Below are 19,679 nucleotides of genomic sequence, written 5' to 3'. Positions count from 1 at the left end.
GTTGAAGTAGTAACGGAAAGTTCTGGCCCTAACGGCAGACCTTGCCGAAAGTTGTAGTGGTAGAAGTAGCCGAACCATCCGACGCAGACCTCCAGTTTAAACATTGCGAGAGTATTAAGGAGAAAGATTACGAAAATTTTAGTGATAGCCGGACACGATTGGTAGAAAAGCACGTAGATTACAGCGTGTATGAGGTTAGAGGTGACGTTATACGGTCAGACGGTAGCAGTGTGGGTTGCGCAGATCCAGAGGAAGTAATTGCAGATACTACTGGGCACATTCCTCCAGATAGATTGGCAGATGAGATCAATCTGACCAAAGAGGAATCAACGAAGGTGACAATTAGTGAACTGATAGCAAAGCAGCACTCACTAGTTGACGAGTTACAGGAAAAGGTTTCGGTATTTGAGGCGAAGCTACAGACTAAGCCTCAGGACAAACGTGTTGAAATTAAAACTGTATGTGAACAGAGGCTGAAAAAGCCGCCAGATAAACCGGATTTAGGATCAAAGCCGGATGGTTTTTTTCTGGAATGACCTGGATATAGACGAGGATTTACTGTGGGAAAATAAAGAAACAGTCGAGGACAAGTGTAGACAGATAGTAGTGTCTGTTAATGTGCGCGGCCTACAACTAAACGTTTTGATTGACACCGGTGCAGAATTGTGTGCTATATCTGGGAAAATATTTGAGTTACTGAAAGACAGACCTGGTATCGTAGTTATGCCAGTAACAGGAGTGAAAATTATCGGTGCTACTGGGAAGGCCAGTAAACCGGTCACAAAACAGATTTTTGTCAAATTCGAGATATGTGGGGCACGATTTGAACAAGAGTTTGTCGTCGTGCCAGACTTAACTACGGAAGTAATTATCGGGTTAGATTGGCTATTAAAGTACCGTGCAGTGATTAATTGCGAAAGCAAAACTTTGACATGTACGTCACAAGATAAAGCAATAGTAGTTAGTTTTGACGAGGCAGGAGACGGTGTGCGTAGGCAATACCAGCCTATACACATTGTTAACTGGCCGGATGACATTGACGTAGGGATGAATTTAAACTGCTGTAACGTGAGGAATCTCGGCATTGACAAAAGTGTAGAAAGTGAATTGGAAGAGATAATCAAATTCCCTCCACGGATTGACATTAGTATTGGTGTGAAAAAAGATCGTTTGCGAGAAGTAATGAAGCTAAAGGCCGATGCTCGCATACGTCGTCATGACGCTGAAGCGCGTTTTGCTAAGTTTACAATCGGAGACTTAGTACTTCTAAAAGCTCATGAGAAATCGAGCGAGATAGACAATGAAATCTCTAAATTTAAGTTTGTTTATAATGGACCATATAAAGTCATTGATATACCTCACACAAATGCTTATTGCTTAGAGTATCCAAGCTCAGGAAAAATATTAGGCATAAGGAACACGGTAGACTTGAAATTGTACCAACCAAGGATTGATTAATACCACAGAATAGGTAATTTGTACAGTATGTAAATATAGAGTGTAATATTTAACGATTTGCTAGATTGCCATGCTTTTGCCTGACCAAGAGGACATTAAAGAAGTTGTACTTAATAAGTAATTAATTTTTACTAAATTATTTAATAGAGAGTGATTATTTATCAATTGAAAAATCCAAGCTGCTAGTTTAAGTTTTCAGCTGAGTCACAGTAGATTAAGCAATGTAAATATGATTTTGTAACTAGCTGTAAGATTTCATGAATATGTGTTCTACTAGTCATTGCCGATGTACTTAGACGCTGTTTTAAGTTTCAGGCTGGTACATGCGTGTGATGATGGACAGTGTTGAGTTATCCACTGTGATACTGTTAATGGACTCCTTGAGATTACTCGGGAGTGAGTTTTTCCGAAAGAATTCAGTGAAACGGACGTTCTGGAAATGCTGTTACACAGGCAAGTGAGATCAAGTGTGCCACACAGGTGGGCGCAACAATACTGGCGAGGCAGAGCCGCTGTCGGCTCTTGTGCTGCTGTCGCCATTCTTTGAACTTGCGGGTACGAAAGGCGGAATAGTTTTTCTTCCCGGACAGCTGATGTGAAAGAATTCTGCTGTCAATATTTATGTTTTTTTCGATCTGCTGAATATTATTTTCTTGTTTAGCGTTAAGTGGACTCTCGTGTCGAGAATATTAATTATGAAAAGGTTACATAAAAATGTGTATTCTATGTAATTAATTACTAATTTGCGTATTTTGATATACCTGCTTTTTATGACCATGTACTCTGGTTAATTTTGTAAATATAATTCCATTTCTTGATACTGTTAGGAATTTTGACGATTTTAGAACAGCTAAACCATTTCTATGTTTTCTATGAATTTTAATATGTTGTCAACCTGTTTTATTTTGTGCAAGATGACAGAGTGGAATAAGATTAGGAGCGTCTCCACTCAATTATTATGGTCTAAAAATTGATTTATGCTTAATTAGACGAATGCTAAATTTTGTTGATGTTTTCAGCGTATGCATTTCCGCTGTTTCTTTTTTGGGACATTTTCTGAGTTTGTTTAGGTTACACGGACATCCTCAGACATTGTGGGGCACGTGTAACGCCGGAAATGCATATCCCCCTATTTCCATCTATTCTACTATAATTTTTTTCCTTGTTTTGTTACCTCAAGATATGACATTTCTGTGTCTTTATATATTGTAATTGTTTTACTATTTGTATATATATATTTACGCATTTATGTCGATGTATAATTGGTTGTTTTGTAAATATTATTTGTATTTTTACGCTGGGTCTTGCCTAGGGAAAACTATGCTATCGAACGAATACATCGATAGGTCGTGTGGAGAACCAAAGTGTTTAGGATCTTTGGTAGTGTTAACTCTGCCGCGTGGAGCGCGGGCAGAGTAGAGTCTGGCTGGGGTAGTGCAGTGGAGCAGGTGTGTTGTCACGCTCCCGCGAGTTGCCGCGCTTTCGGGGTTTGGCAGCATGTAATTGCGCTCGACTTGCTATGATAGTTTCGGACATGGTGTCGCGGACGGGAAGCGTTAGCTGGCACACATCAAGGGCCCGTTTCGGCTGGAGTGCCTGTCGAGAAGTTAGACGCGCCAACGTCCAGCTTCTGCAACAGCGACGGCCGACAATGAGTGACTGTCGCCACCTCCTCGATCGACGGCTTCAAACCTTCAATCAACCAACAAGGAAGACTGGAAGCACGTAAAGTTTCAGAACTGTATGGCAGACCTCAGCTTTTCAAATTGTTCCATTTGCCTCGCAAAATTACAGCAACTTAGCATGAACCTTTGTTGCTCATTGTCCCAATTGCATCACCAAGCAGGGTCCCTTCCTTTTCCGGAATGAACCCGAGTGTCGTTGAAATTCAAACGCCAGCATTAAAGTAATATCATTCGATTTCACTGCTTTAATTTCAAAGTTCGGTTAAGGTATTCATAGCTGGCTACAATATTTAGATTACACAAGCACAAATTAAGAGTGCGAGTTTTGTTACCGTATTTTAGCTTACCTGTGACTGCAGCTCAGCTTGGTACGTACTAAATTTTACTATTGTTAATTGTTCAGAATCATTTAATTCAAGTTCAAAGTTAAATCTCTTATTTCTAAATTGCGTAGATTCAGGTAGCTTTTGAAATGATTGTTGAGGTAGCCCAAGACTAACCGTATTTTACCGAATTTCGATGTGCTTCAGAAACAAAGTTCACTATTAATTTCAGTCACTAAATTAACTTTCAGTTTTCCGGTTTTATTCATTCTTTTGCTAAATTAAGTCAGAGTGTAGCGAAATTTATTACTTCTGACAAACTTTCAGTTTTCACACTACACGTGTCAACCTTCAGTTGCTACGCTTCTAGTGCTAGTTATATGTGTAATAACCTTTCTTTTTCAGTTACTATAGTAATTGTCCATATGACTGGCGACCGTAATTTCCCCCAAATCTCAAATATCTAATTACCGCTAGTTAATTGTTAACGTAACGGCCGCACTTTTACTTCCTTTATAAATTTTACTCTTCTCTCAAAATTATTTTCTACCAATTTCATTTGCATTTTTCCTTTCATTTAGATGTAATCCTTTCCTCCCTCTTTACCGACAGATTAACTTCGGTGACGATTGCTTTTCCCAAATTTCCATTAGGTACACGCGGTTTAATTTTTCACTGTCATTAAGGCCGATAAGTGAGGGAGAGGTTACAAGTTGCGTGCGGATTCTCGTCAGCCCACACATGTTGATTGTGAAAATTTACAATTTGATCACGTTGGAATGAAGCCTCATCCGTAAAGAGAACATTTTCACTGAAATGAGGATTGACACATTGTTGGATGAACCATTCGCAGAAGTGTACCCGTGGAGGCCAATCTGCTGCTGATAGTGCCTGCACACGCTGAACATGGTACGGAAACAATTGGTTCTCCCGTAGCACTCTCCATACAGTGACGTGGCCAACGTTACCTTGTACAGCAGCAGCTTCTCTGACGCTGACATTAGGGTTATCGTCAACTGCACGAAGAATTGCCTCGTTCATTGCAGGTGTCCTCGTCGCTCTAGGTCTTCCCCAGTCGCGAGCCATAGGCTGGAATGTTCCGTGCTCCCTAAGACGCCGATCAATTCCTTCGAAAGTCTTCCTGTCGGGACACCTTCGTTCTGGAAATCTGTCTCGATACAAACGTACCACGCCACGGCTATTGCCCCGTGCTAGTCTTACATCAAATGGGCATCTGCCAACTCCGCATTTGTAAACATTATACTGACTGCAAAACCACGTTCGTGATGAACACTAACCTGTTGATGCTATGTACTGATGTGCTTGATGCTAGTACTGTAGAGCAATGAGTCGCATGTCAACACAAGCACCGAAGTCAACATTACCTTCCTTCAATTGGGCCAACTGGAGGTGAATCGAGGAAGTACAGTACATACTGACGAAACTAAAATGAGCTCTAACATGGAAATTAAGCGTTTCCGGACACATGTCCACATAACATCTTTTCTTTATTTTGTGTGTGAGGAATGTTTCCTTAAAGTTTGGCCGCACCTTTTTGTGACACCCTGTATATTTATAGCTCGTACAAAATAGATACGTGTTTCAAAGTTTTACTGACCTTCCGAGTAGTCACTAGCATTTTGTATGACCCGTTGCCAGCGATGTGGAAGTCTTAGGATACTCTTAGCAGTGCCAGTTGTGTTGACAGTTCGAGCGGCGCGGTCTATTGGCCGACGAATTTCTAGCAGTTCTGAAGCGAATTCCGTGAAGAGTTTTCTTCAGTTTAGACATCGAGTTGAACTCACGAGGGCTTAAGTGAGGGGAGTGCAGTGGGTGGTATAGCACTTAGCAGCCCCATCAGTCAAACAAATCAGTAACAGCTTGCACTGTACATGTTTGGGCAAAGTCCTACAAAATGATGGTCAGGTCCCGCAGAAAGTGTCATCACTTCTGTCTCTATGCTCTTCATTTTTGGAACACAACCTACGACCAGCTTAGAAACAGAAGTGATGACATTTTCTGCGGGACCTGACGATCATTTTGCAGGACTATGCTCAAGCATGTACAGTGCAAGCTGTTACTGATTTGCAGAATGAGATTTTCACTCTGCAGTGGAGTGTGCGCTGATATGAAACTTCCTGGCAGATTAAAACTATGTGCCCGACCGAGACTCGAACTCGGGACCTTTGCCTTTCGCGGGCAAGTGCTCTACCAACTGAGCTACCGAAGCAAGACTCACGCCCGGTACTCACAGCTTTACTTCTGCCAGTACCTCGTCTCCTACCTTCCAAACTTTACAGAAGCTCTACCCGAGCACTTGCCCGCGAAAGACAAAGGTCCCGAGTTCGAGTCTCGGTCGGGCACACAGTTTTAATGTTACTGATTTGTTTGACTGATGGGGCTGCTAAGTGCTATACCCCCTAGTGCACTCCCCTGACTTAGCCCTCGTGAGTTCAACACGATTTCTAAACTGAAGGAAACACACGGCGTTCGCTTCAGAAGTGCAACAAATTTATCGGGCAATAGACCGCGCCGCCCGAATTGTCAACACAACTGGCACTGCTAAGAGTATCCAACGACTTCCACATCGCTGGCAACGGGTTGTACACAATTCTGGTGACTACCTTGAGGGTCAGTAAAACTTTGAAACACGCTGTATTTTGTGCGAGCTGTAAATAAATAGTTGCCATTATTAAAGTTCCAACCCTCGTAAATTTCAGCTTCATACGTTTACCCATTCCCGAGAAAAATTAGTCGTAACAGAAGGGCGGATAGAGAGACAGACTGATGACAAATGAGAAAAAAAATTTTCATGTGATTTAATTACAAATTAACAATTTTCTGATTTTTTCCTTTAATGTAATGTGAAATCTTCTTGCCAAATTGCATGGTTCTAGACCAATAGGAAGTATCCTGTATGTTCTGATGAGTGAGTTTGCGAATATCAAAATATGTGACATAAATGCCCGTATCCTTTGACTACACTGGCTAAGAATCTTCACCATTTTTCATCGCCAGGGGACCGTGTATCCTAATATGTGACATACATTTCAACTGGATACGTCTATCCGTTCCTCAGAGAAAAGGTTTTTAAGCAGTCGGACGGAACAGACGAATAACAAAGTGCTCCTATAAAGATTCCGTTGTGATCGACTGCGATACGGGGCACTAAAAACGAGATTTATTACCGATTATTAAAGCTGTCAGTGGCTCAGAAAGGAATTCCGTATGCTCCAACAAAAATCTTTGATTGATAACATAAAATGTCTGAGAGGTAGCAAAGGAAATTTTATATCTAACCTAAACTCATTTCTCGCAGACAACCCCTTCAGTTCTATGGATGAATTTACTGGTAACCTGTGTGGAAAGCTAGCTTTTAAGTGTAGTTGCATGAGTAGGTCTAAAAAATAATGTGTTAATTAAATGCCGGCCAGAGTGGTCGGGCGGTTCTAGGCGCTAGAGTCTGGAACCGCGAGACCGCTACGGTCCCAGGTTCGAATCCTGCCTCGGGCATGGATGTGTGTGATGTCCTTAGGTTAGTTAGGTTTAAGTAGTTTTAAGTTCTAGGGTACTGATGATCTCAGAAGTTAAGTCCCATAGTGCTCAGAGCGATTTTTTAAATTAAATTCACTGTAATCACATATACATACCCTGTAAATTGATTCGTTCCACAGCATTTCGACAAGAGAATCATACAGACTAACTGTGGGGCATGTAAATAACTAGCTAAGTAACTGACTAACTGGGTGTGCATCCTGCTTGATGCCACCTCTGCCGAGAGCGCAGTCCCTGACCACGCCGAGCAGTGTCAGCGTCTGCTGGATGGGGCAGGTCAGTAACTCCCAGTCACGCCTGCTGCTCTGCCACAGAGAAGCTACTTTGCATTGTATTAATCCTGATAGTAAATGTTAGCACTGACAATACTGAGACACCGGATCAGAATCAAGCACTCCGAGCTTCGCATCCTGCACATGTAGAGACCGTGGATCCATGGGTCTCCACAGCTTGTTGGCTGAAAATGAATGACTGGCTCTTTGAATATCAAAAGGGGATCCTGTTGTTTGTTATTTATGTGAGAAATCAAATGTACTGTACTCCTGGATCACAAAACTCGACTGAACTCTCATTCCTTTGCCTACACTGATCATTACCTCAGATATAAAAGTAATATGAATGTGAGGTGTCTGTTCTTTCGGACATGCGCGAAAGAGCAGACACCACGCAGAATCCACAGCTGTTATACATTATATGTAAACTGAAAGTGGAGAGGGGAAGAAAGGAAAGGAAAGGTGAGGGATCACTGCTGTCAGCTGCATTGGGACGTTACGCAGATAGACCTAGCTCGGCAATGAATCCACCTTCTTCAGTGCCATTGCACAAATCCGTCCGACCTCCTGTGGGAATCTCGGAAGAGCGACTATGGAGGAAATGGACAGTGACTGCCGATAGGTGGCGCTCGATGGGGGTGCAGATCGGCCTTGAGGCGTGCCGAGGTAGTCCGTACAGTTGAGAAAACACTGTCCAGGATGGCGCCTTGGTTACCGCACCTGCTTAGTAAGCAGGACATCCCGGCCAGGTACGCGTTTTCACTCGTCACCACTGATTCCGGGTAATGTCCCAATGCAGCTGACGGCAGTATCCCTCCCTTTTCCTTTCCTCTTCTTTCCTTTCTTCCCCTCTCCACCTCAATGTACATATACAAAAATAACTCGTGACGTGGCGCGATTCCAAAGTTTATATTCTTTATCTCAAGTACCGTCTGGTCAAACGGCTCAAAAAATCGAAGTTATACAGGGTTATTACAAATGATTGAAGCGATTTCACAGCTCTACAATAACTTTATTATTTGAGATATTTTCGCAATGCTTTGCACACACATACAAAAACTCAAAAAGTTTTTTTAGGCATTCACAAACGTTCGATATGTGCCCCTTTAATGATTCGGCAGACATCAAGCCGATAATCAAGTTCCTCCCACACTCGGCGCAGCATGTCCCCATCAAAAAGTTCGAAAGCATCGTTGATGCGAGCTCGCAGTTCTGGCACGTTTCTTGGTAGAGGAGGTTTAAACACTGAATCTTTCACATAACCCCACAGAAAGAAATTGCATGGGGTTAGGTCGGGAGAGCGTGGAGGCCATGACATGAATTGCTGATCATGATCTCCACCACGACCAATCCATCGGTTTTCCAATCTCCTGTTTAAGAAATGCCGAAGATCATGATGGAAGTGCGGTGGAGCACCATCCTGTGGTACATTTAGCTCCCTGCTTGCTTTATTCGTTGACTTCCGCAGGCTACGCGTGAAACTTTTCTTCGCTCACTGCAGGCCGACCCATTGATTTCCCCTTACAGAGGCATCCAGAAGCTTTAAACTGCGCATACCATCGCCGAATGGAGTTAGCAGTTGGTGGATCTTTGTTGAACTTCGTCCTGGAGTGTCGTTGCACTGTTATGACTGACTGATGTGAGTGCATTTCAAGCACGACATACGCTTTCTCGGCTCCTGTCGCCATTTTGTCTCACTGCGCTCTCGAGCGCTCTGGCGGCAGAAACATGAAGTGCGTCTTCAGCCGAACAAAAGTTTATGAGTTTTTCTATGTATCTGTAGTGTGTCGTGACCACATGTCAATGAATGGAGCTACAGTGAATTTATGAAATCGCTTCAATCATTTGTAATAGCCCTGTATTACAAGCTCACTTTTTGTTGTTATTGTACTCTATACAGCAGAGCTGTACGTTCCCAAGAAATATGAAGAGTGGAAGTGTGTCATACGTCACAAGTGCCATTTCTTCACAAAATGCATTTTCAGTGCTAGTGTGTTCTGGGTACTCTGTTACTTGTTCCAAGTGCCAAATCATGAAGAAAATAAGTCAAAGATTCATTACTGATTAAAGCATGGCGTTTGTGCCAAGCAGTGCTTCTCTCTGCAGTTCAAAGCGTCAAGTGTCAAGGTCTCGCCCCGTTTGGTTTTTAATGATGTTTCTGGTAACCCTGGTACGAGAGGAAGAGGCGACACACAAGTTTTCGGTCAGTAGGCGCAACTTTTTAAGCTGCGACAGAGATTCTGCAATTACAAAGATAGAAATAAGTTAAGCGAGGCCTTTATTACGCATGATTTCTACGATGTTGTTGAGGTAGCTAAAGTTATGAAATCATTCCTTAATCCAATACCTTTTTCTTTTTTGAGTCATCAGTCTTCTAACTGGTTTAATGCGACCCGCCACGACTTCCTCTCTTGTGCCAATCTCTTCATCTTAGAGTAGCACTTGCAACCTACGTTCTCATTTATTTACTGGATGTATTCCAACCTCTGTCTTCCTCTACAGTTTGTACCTTCTACAGCTCCCTCTAGCAACACGGAAGTTATTCCTTGATCTCTTAACAGATGCCCTATCTTTCTGTCCCTTCCTCTTGTCAGTGTTTTCCACACATTCCTTCTCTCTCCGATTCTGCGCAGAACCTCCTCATTCCTGCTCTTATCAGCCCACCTACTTTTCAACATACGTCTGTAGCGCCACAGCTCAAATGCTTCGATTCTCTTCTTTCCTGGTTTCCCCACAATCCATATTTCACTCCCGCACAATGCCGTGCTCCAAACGGACAGTCTCAGAAATTTTCTTCCTCAGATTAAGGCCTATGTTTCATACTAGTAAACTTCTCTCGGCCAGGAATGATCTTTTTTCTGGGCTAGTCTGCATTTGATGACCTCCTTGCTCCTTCCATCATTCATTATTTTGCTACCTAACTAGTAGAAGTCCTTAACTTCATGTCCTTCGTGACCATCACTCCTGATGTAAGTAACTTTGATGCATGAGCTGTTAAGCTGATTGTGCGATAATTCTCGCACTTGACAGCTGTTGGAGTCTTCGAATGGTATTTTTTTGAAAGTCAGACGGTACATCGCCAGACTCATACGTTCAACACACCAATAGTTGTTTCTTGCTACTTCTCCCAATGATTTTAGAAACTCTGATGGAATATTATCCATCCCTTCTGCCTTATGTGATTTTAAGTTTTCTAAAGTTCTTTTAAATTATGATTCTGATACTAGATGCCCTATCTCTTTTAAATCGACTCCTGTTTCTTCTTTTATCACATCAGACAAATTTTCCCACTCGTAGAGGTCTTCAGTCTACTCTTTCCGTCTAACTGCCCTCTCCTCTGTATTTGACAGTGAATTCCCATTGCACTTCCTATTTATTTCATTCCTCAGCGTATTTCTGTATTCCTGAATTTCACTGAACATTTTTGTACTTCATTCTTTTATTGGTCACCTGGAGTACTTCTTCTATCACCCATGGCTTCTCCGCAGTTACATTCTTTATATTTGTGTTTTTTTCTTTCCAACTTCTGTGATTTCCCGGGTTCGATTCCCGGCGGGGTCAGGGATTTTCCCTGCCTCGTGATGACTGGGTGTTGTGTGCTGTCCTTAGGTTAGTTAGGTTTAAGTAGTTTTAAATTCTAGGGGACTGATGACCATAGACGTTAAGTCCCATAGTGCTCAGAGCCATTTGAACCATTTGAGCTTCTGTGATTGCCCTTTCTAGAGACGTCCATTCCTCTTCAACTACACCGCCTATTGAGCTATTCCTCATTGCCGTATCTATAAGCTTCTGACGTTCCACGGCCCTACTCGTAGAACGTTATATTTCGATGGTTATTCAGTTTTTTCTCATGGTCCCCTCCCCCTTGGCAGTCTCCTCGTGGAGATCCGAATGAGGGACTATACTTGAATCTTTTTCCAATGGAGAGATCATTATGACACTTATTCAATCACAGGCCACATGTCCTGTGGATACACATTATTTTTTGCAGTGTTGAAGTGAGCAGCATAATTCTTTGGTATCAGAAAACCTCAACATTTTGGATGCAAATAAGTTATGTGCAAACAGAGATGCATTATTTTTTGATTCTCCTGACAAATTTGAGATTTGGCACTCGGAACATGTGATGGCTGTAGTTTCCTCCCGCTTTCAGCACGATCGTGTTGGCTCTTGATGCAAGACAAGATCAGTCAGTCATCCAGAGTGTTGCCGTTGTAACTACTGTCAATTCTACAGCTCCGTCTCCGGAACCACGAGTATCGCTCCGACGTGACTGCATACACAGTGTGGCTGTCTGTATCGTGGAGGCACGCAAGTCACTCTAATTTAGAAAGGTCAATGGTTCGTTGAGACATGTAATTTGTTTCAGACCAAACTTGAACACAGACTGACTACTTAGACCACTATTTTTTAGTATTAAATTTTCGACAGCCATCAAGCGGCAATGGTCTTGAAAGTTTAAACTGTCTTCGAGGGCAGTTAACCCTAGACCCGCATTACCCTGTGGTGCTGCAACAAAATTTTTTTTGCTTATTATATCTCAATAACGCAAGACAGCTAGCCAAATAGACATAAAACAACACAAAGGAAACTTATAATCCTAGGGGAAATCGACATAGCTCTCCCTAGTCAGAAAACAGACTTACAATCAAACAAGACGCGTGAGTGTAATGCCCATTACCAACACTGAATTATAAGAGAATGTCGTTGGATTTGGCCACTGTGCCCAACGCCATCACCATCAGAGAGGAAACAAGAAGCTTAAGAGAGCAACCGAATATATTTATTATTAGTATGTCGCCATTGGAATGCTGTAGGAGAGCTTAAAGGATCTTGAAATTTAAAAGAAGTCTGAGTATAATTTTTTCTTATTTCATACAATACGCAAGTAATTAACAGAGAGCAAATTTTTCTACAACTCTGGATTGAATTCACTCAAAATGACGCTAACGCTGAAGGTAGATACTAATTACATGGAAGACTGCTTGGGAGAGGGCAGTAAGTTGTTTTAACCTGCGCAGCCTACGTTTTCAACCATAATAAGAATAAATTCGCAAATTGTAATCAAATGAGGAAGCCAAGTTGCCTGGCAGAACAAGTAAGCAACGAGTAGCTCAGAGTACAGCTCACGTTACTGCAGATTATCAGCAATGCGTGAGCCCATCAGATGACATCTGGGAGACCAATCACACGGCGACCGGAACACAAATGCCAGGAAACTTACTCCTCCCTCCTTAACTATCTTCTTCCAAAAATCTCTACATGCTACTGCCAAAGTGGACGAAATCGCTTATTTCTTGAACAATCAGGAGAACACTGCAGAAACTTCCCAGTACTGGAGTGCAAAACACACATTAAGAAACACAACGTTGGTACTGGCGTAGGGCAGTACCTCCCCATTCGGTTGGCCTCTTCATGCCGCAGTATGGTCACGTGGCAACTCAATTCGGTCTAGTGACCAAAACTTTCGAGTGAAAGCGACCAACTTTCTCATGCTGGCTAGATAGCTGCGTGGCATCTCTACTTTTGATGAACATGCAGAAAAGGCAAAAATGTCATATTAAATTATTTTTTAGGTGTGTCAGTGGCAGCACAGAGCCCCTGGCCTCTGATAGGCCAGACGTCGGCTCTACCTACAAAATACGAAATAGCCCGCAGCCACACTTGTGCGTAAACTGCCAGTCTTCCTGCGTAGGCTTCCCTCTCCTAAAGAGATTCACTGACTTCCTTCCGCCAACGACAGGACACTGAGACCACACTGCGGGTGAACCTTTCCACTGCAAAAAGAATGCAAAACGTACCTCGCAAGCCAACATATTCAGTACTCCCAATAAAATAACCGTCAAAGAATGGCAGAAAGCCGGCCGAAGTGGCCGTGTGGTTAAAGGCGCTGCAGTCTGGAACCGCAAGACCGCTACGGTCGCAGGTTCGAATCCTGCCTCGGGCATGGATGTTTGTGATGTCCTTAGGTTAGTTAGGTTTAACTAGTTCTACGTTCTAGGGGACTAATGACCTCAGAAGTTGAGTCCCATAGTGCTCAGAGCCATTTGAACCATTTTTGAATGGCAGAAAATTGAACAATATCGCTTAGTGCAATGTGTCAGTAATGTCACAGTTTCGCAAAACTTTTGCTTTTCATGTAATTAGAAACAGAATTAATGCTGGTAATTTATAAAGAGGTTTATCCCTCAGTCTATACATCTGGCTGTTGCGCATTTTGCGCCGGCCGCGGTGGTCTCGCGGTTCTAGGCGCGCAGTCCGGAACCGTGCGACTGCTACGGTCGCAGGTTCGAATCCTGCCTCGCGCATGGATGTGTGTGATGTCCTTAGGTTAGTTAGGTTTAAGCAGTTCTAAGTTCTAGGGGACTGATGACCACAGCTGTTAAGTCCCATAGTGCTCAGCGCCATTTGAACCATTTTGTTGCGCATTTTGTTTTATATTTCTTACTAAAGTATTCCATTCTGGCGCTGAAACTGTAGTCGGATTCTTCAGTCTCATTACTATAAGCAACAGCTTCTCCCACAAAGACTAGCTGCCTTCACTGCGGAATTCTCCACTGCAACACGCTGGTGCATGACTACCTATGGGAATGACCAAGCTCTGCTAGGGCCTGTACCAGTAAAACTTCATAATCCAAGTCTAAATAGTTGGAATAAAATGACAAAAATGAACAAAATACCCGGCGCTAATGCCTGTGGTTACGCGAAACTACACCCGCGTTACCACACCAGTATGATGGATTTCTCCAGAAAAAACTGCTCGCTATCGAAACGTTATACTCTGAAATGGCAGACTATATCACTAATACTGGCAAACTAGGCGGAACAATTAGATGCCTACTGCTTGGCCCCAAACTCTTAAGTAGCTGTAGGAGTCGCTAAGTGTGTTGTGTCGTCGTAAGGGACGCCGAGTTTCGGTGCCGCACTGTCTGGCTGCAGCCATGCTAATTACTCGCCGCAAAATTATTTCCTGTGGCCAGCGGAAGCGCTTTCCATTTCCTCTCTCACGCCTCGTGGAGCATACAGCCTCTCGTTGTCTGAATGAAATTTTGAAAGCAACGCTTACCCCTCCCGTTAATAAATTGATATTTCGTTAAATTACTTTTTGTGCTCGGTAGCGTTATTCTGAGCGCTTCGCCCTTCATTCGAGATAATTGTACAGTGCACTCACTTCTGCTGCCGAGATCATGGTAACACGTGGGGACAGACGTGAAAGGCTAATAACATTCCGAAAACACGGGACGGGCGTCTGTATTTCGTAACACGATGTGTTTGTTGTAACTGTTGTAAAAAGTAAATGGAGCCCAAAAGAGAGCCATTTTTTATTTTCTAGTTTTTAGGGGGACAGCAAATAGTAGCGATGGAATTGAATACAATCTTCATCTTCTCGCACCATAGTTATTATTATATATTTTATAATGGTATAAAAACTTTAAGGTTCGCCAATGACAGTGTAATTCTGTCAGAGACAGCAAAGGACCTGGAAGAGCAGCTGAACGCAATGGACAGTGTCTTGAAAGGAGCATATAAGATGAACATCAACAAAAGCAAAACAGGATAATTGAATTTAGTCGTATTAAATCAGATGATGCTGAGGGAATTAGATTAGGAAATGAGACGCTTAAAGTAGTAAATGAGTTTTGCTATTTGGGGAGCAAAATGATGGTCGAACCAGTTGTTGTTGTTGTGGTCTTCAGTCCTGAGACTGGTTTGATGCAGCTCTCCATGCTACTCTATCCTGTGCAAGCTTCTTCATGTCCCAGTACCTACTGCAACCTACATCCTTCTGTATCTGTTTAGTGTATTCATCTCTTGGTCTCCCTCTACGATTTTTACCCTCCACGTTGCCCTCCAATACCAAATTGGTGATCCCTTGATGCCTCAGAACATGGCCTACCAACCGATTCCTTCTTCTAGTCAAGTTGTGCCACAAACTTCTCTTCTCCCCAATCCTATTCAATACCTCCTCATTAGTTATATGATCTATCCGTCTAATCTTCAGCATTCTTCTGTAGCACCACATTTCGAAAGCTTCTATTCGAACCAGAGAGGATGTAAAATGTAGACTGGCAATGGCAAGGAAAGCATTTCTAAAGAAGAGAAATTTGTTAACATCGAGTATTGATTTAAGTGTCAGGAAGTCGTTTCCGAAAGTATTTGTATGGAGTGTAGCCATGTATGGAAGTGAAACGTGGACGATAGTTTAGACAAGAAGAGGATAGAAGCTTTCGAAATGTGGTGCTACAGAAGAATGCTGAAGGTTAGATGGGTAGATCACATAACTAATGAGGATGTATTGAATAGAATTGGCGAGAAGATAAATTTGTGACACAACCTGACTAGAAGAAGGGATCGGTTGGTGGGGCATGTTCTGAGGCATCAAGGTATCACCAATTTAGTATTGGAGGGCAGCGTGGAGGGTAAAAATCATAGAGGGAGACCAAGAGATGGATACACTAAACAGATTCAGAAGAATGTAGCTTGCAGTAGGTACTGGGAGATGAAGAAGCTTGCACAGGATAGAGTATCATGGAGAGCTGCATCAAACCAGTTTGTGGACTGAAGACCACAACAAGAACAATGGTGTGACCACGATATGCACATTTGCAGATGGCTGTAGTATCACGTACACAAGGTATAAAAAGGCAGTGCATTGACAGCTGCCATTTCTACTCAGGTGATTCACGTGAAAAGGTTTCCGAAGCGATTATGGCAGACGGCGGAGATTAACAGACTCTGAACGACGTGGAATGGTAGTTGGAGCTAGATGCAAAGAACATTCCATTTCAGAAACCGTTAGAGAGTTCAAGAGATCCAGAGTGTGCCGCGAATACCACATTTTACTTCTCACTGCGGACAAAGCAGTGGCCGACGGCTTTCTCTCAACGACCGAGAGCAGCCGCGTCTACACAGTCAGTGCTAATAGACAAGCAACACTGCGTGAAATGACTACAGAAATCATTGTTGCACGCACGACGAATGTATCCGTCAGGAGAGTGCGGCGAAATCTGTCGTTAATGGGATACGTCGATAGACGACTGACGCGTGTGCCTTTGCTAACCGCGCGACATCGCCTGCAGCGCCTCTCCTGGCTTCGTGGCCATGTCGGTTATACACTAGACGATTGGAAAACCGTGGCCTGGTCAGATGAGTCCCGATTTCAGTTGGTAAGAGTGTAAGTAGGCTGTTTATGTTTTCATATTGGCAACGTTACGTAGCGCTCTGTATGAAAATCACTGGCTGTGCTGTGTGCAGTCTGTGGCCAGTTTGCATTGTTGTCTGCCATTGTAGTGTTGGGCAGCTGGATGTTAACAGCCCGTAGCGTTGCGCAGTTGGAGGTGAGCCGCCAGCAGTGGTGGATGTAGGGAGAGAGATGGCGGAGTTTTGAAATTTGTAAGACTGGATTTCATGAACTGCTATATATATTATGACTATTAAGGTAAATACATTGTTTGTTCTCTATTAAAATCTTTCATTTGCTAACTATGCCTATCAGTAGTTAGTGCCTTCAGTAGTTTGAATCTTTTATTTAGCTGGCAGTAGTGGCGCTCGCTGTATTGCAGTAGTTCGAGTAACGAAGATTTTTGTGAGGTAAGTGATTTGTGAAAGGTATAGGTTAATGTTAGTCAGGGCCATTCTTTTGTAGGGATTATTGAAAGTCGGATTGCGTTGCGCTAAAAATATTGTGTGTCAGTTTAAGGACAGTCATGAATAATAGTTCTAAGGGGACGTTTCGAGAGCTGATCGTAGGGTTCGAGTGCGGCGCAGACCCCACGAAGCCACGGACCCGAGGCGCTGTGCAAACTAGTGGTAGCTACAGTATTAAGGTGGGCTGTGTTTACACAAAGTATCCGGACACCTTGTGAGGTAACGGGCGAATTGTGGCGCCCTGCAAATAATCTAACAAGGGGAGGCCGCCAATTGTGAAATTCAGATTCGATTTATACTGCGCATAATAAAAGCTCATGGCCAGGGGTGTAATGTGGCAAAGCACCAAGATGCACTTCTCAGCCGTTGTCGAGAAAATCGACAGTTAAAAGAAACCGTTGCGGTAAAATACTCTCTACGGTTGATAATTTTCTCCAGCGTCGTGGCGCAGCGGTAAGCGCTCGGGTTTTTAATCCAAAGGTCGCCGTATCGAATCTCGCGCAATGCACTTTTTTTATAATTAGCTTTTTGTAATTCTAATATATATATATATATAGTCGGAGAAGGAAGCACTACAGAGACCAGGAACAAAATGGACAGAAGAAAGAAAAAGAAAACATGGAGAACGAATGAAAGAAGTATGGAAGAAACGACGTCAGAAAGCTTTGCGTGATCCTTCTGGGTCCATTCGCGATAAGTAAGTAAGTAAATGAATTGCTTATGCATGTTGGTGAAGGCGGATCGCTCTGCAATTGTACCGCCTCCATTTTTCCGTTTGTTTAACAGGGTGTACCAAAGCTCTCCCGTCCGCACTGATTTTCGACGATGTTACAAGTTGCGCTAGGGACCGCATCTACCTTCTTTCGAAGTTAGCAGGCAACTACGCTAGTTATGCGGCCGCTCGTTTCGGCCCATTCAACGTCTGTTCTTCAAGTGTAACGAGCGAGTAACAGAGTTTATATTTCATACCTGCCACAGCAAATTTGTGTTCGTGGGGTCTCTATTCTAATTCGAACGTTTGACTTACGCTATACGTATTCGTTTCGGAACATCGTTTCTACGACTTCTGTTAACTATACGTGGTTAACATTATGAAGACAATTAATAACATTTGTGAACTACAACTTTGTTTACGGAAAACATAATGATGTTCGAAGTCGCCAGTTTTTCCACGACAAACGACTTTCAACAACTTATTATATCCATAATTGTTGCAACTGATTGCCAGGAATTATACACTCCTGGAAATTGAAATAAGAACACCGTGAATTCATTGTCCCAGGAAGGGGAAACTTTATTGACACATTCCTGGGGTCAGATACATCACATGATCACACTGACAGAACCACAGGCACATAGACACAGGCAACAGAGCATGCACAATGTCGCCACTAGTACAGTGTATATCCACCTTTCGCAGCAATGCAGGCTGCTATTCTCCCATGGAGACGATCGTAGAGATGCTGGATGTAGTCCTGTGGAACGGCTTGCCATGCCATTTCCACCTGGCGCCTCAGTTGGACCAGCGTTCGTGCTGGACGTGCAGACCGCGTGAGACGACGCTTCATCCAGTCCCAAACATGCTCAATGGGGGACAGATCCGGAGATCTTGCTGGCCAGGGTAGTTGACTTACACCTTCTAGAGCACGTTGGGTGGCACGGGATACATGCGGACGTGCACTGTCCTGTAGGAACAGCAAGTTCCCTTGCCGGTCTAGGAATGGTAGAACGATGGGTTCGATGACGGTTTGGATGTACCGTGCACTATTCAGTGTCCCCTCGACGATCACCAGTGGTGTACGGCCAGTGTAGGAGATCGCTCCCCACACCATGATGCCGGGTGTTGGCCCTGTGTGCCTCGGTCGTATGCAGTCCTGATTGTGGCGCTCACCTGCACGGCGCCAAACACGCATACGACCACCATTGGCACCAAGGCAGAAGCGACTCTCATCGCTGAAGACGACACGTCTCCATTCGTCCCTCCATTCACGCCTGTCGCGACACCACTGGAGGCGGGCTGCACGATGTTGGGGCGTGAGCGGAAGACGGCCTAACGTTGTGCGGGACCGTAGCCCAGCTTCATGGAGACGGTTGCGAATGGTCCTCGCCGATACCCCAGGAGCAACAGTGTCCCTAATTTGCTGGGAAGTGGCGGTGCGGTCCCCTACGGCACTGCGTAGGATCCTACGGTCTTGGCGTGCATCCGTGCGTCGCTGCGGTCCGGTCCCAGGTCGACGGGCACGTGCACCTTCCGCCGACCACTGGCGACAACATCGATGTACTGTGGAGACCTCACGCCCCACGTGTTGAGCAATTCGGCGGTACGTCCACCCGGCCTCCCGCATGCCCACTATACGCCCTCGCTCAAAGTCCGTCAACTGCACATACGGTTCACGTCCACGCTGTCGCGGCATGATACCAGTGTTAAAGACTGCGATGGAGATCCGTATGCCACGGCAAACTGGCTGACACTGACGGCGGCGGTGCACAAATGCTGCGCAGCTAGCGCCATTCGACGGCCAACACCGCGGTTCCTGGTGTGTCCGCTGTGCCGTGCGTGTGATCATTGCTTGTACAGCCCTCTCGCAGTGTCCGGAGCAAGTATGGTGGGTCTGACACACCGGTGTCAATGTGTTCTTTTTTCCATTTCCAGGAGTGTATGACGGCAGGTAACGTTCTGCAGGTACTCGCCAAACTCAACCCGTTCCATCGGATTGCTAAACGACGTAGAGTGATTC

The sequence above is a fragment of the Schistocerca piceifrons genome, chromosome 6 (assembly GCF_021461385.2).
Source record: "Schistocerca piceifrons isolate TAMUIC-IGC-003096 chromosome 6, iqSchPice1.1, whole genome shotgun sequence".
Taxonomy (NCBI): Eukaryota; Metazoa; Arthropoda; class Insecta; order Orthoptera; family Acrididae; genus Schistocerca; species Schistocerca piceifrons.
This window is presented reverse-complemented; position numbering follows the sequence as displayed.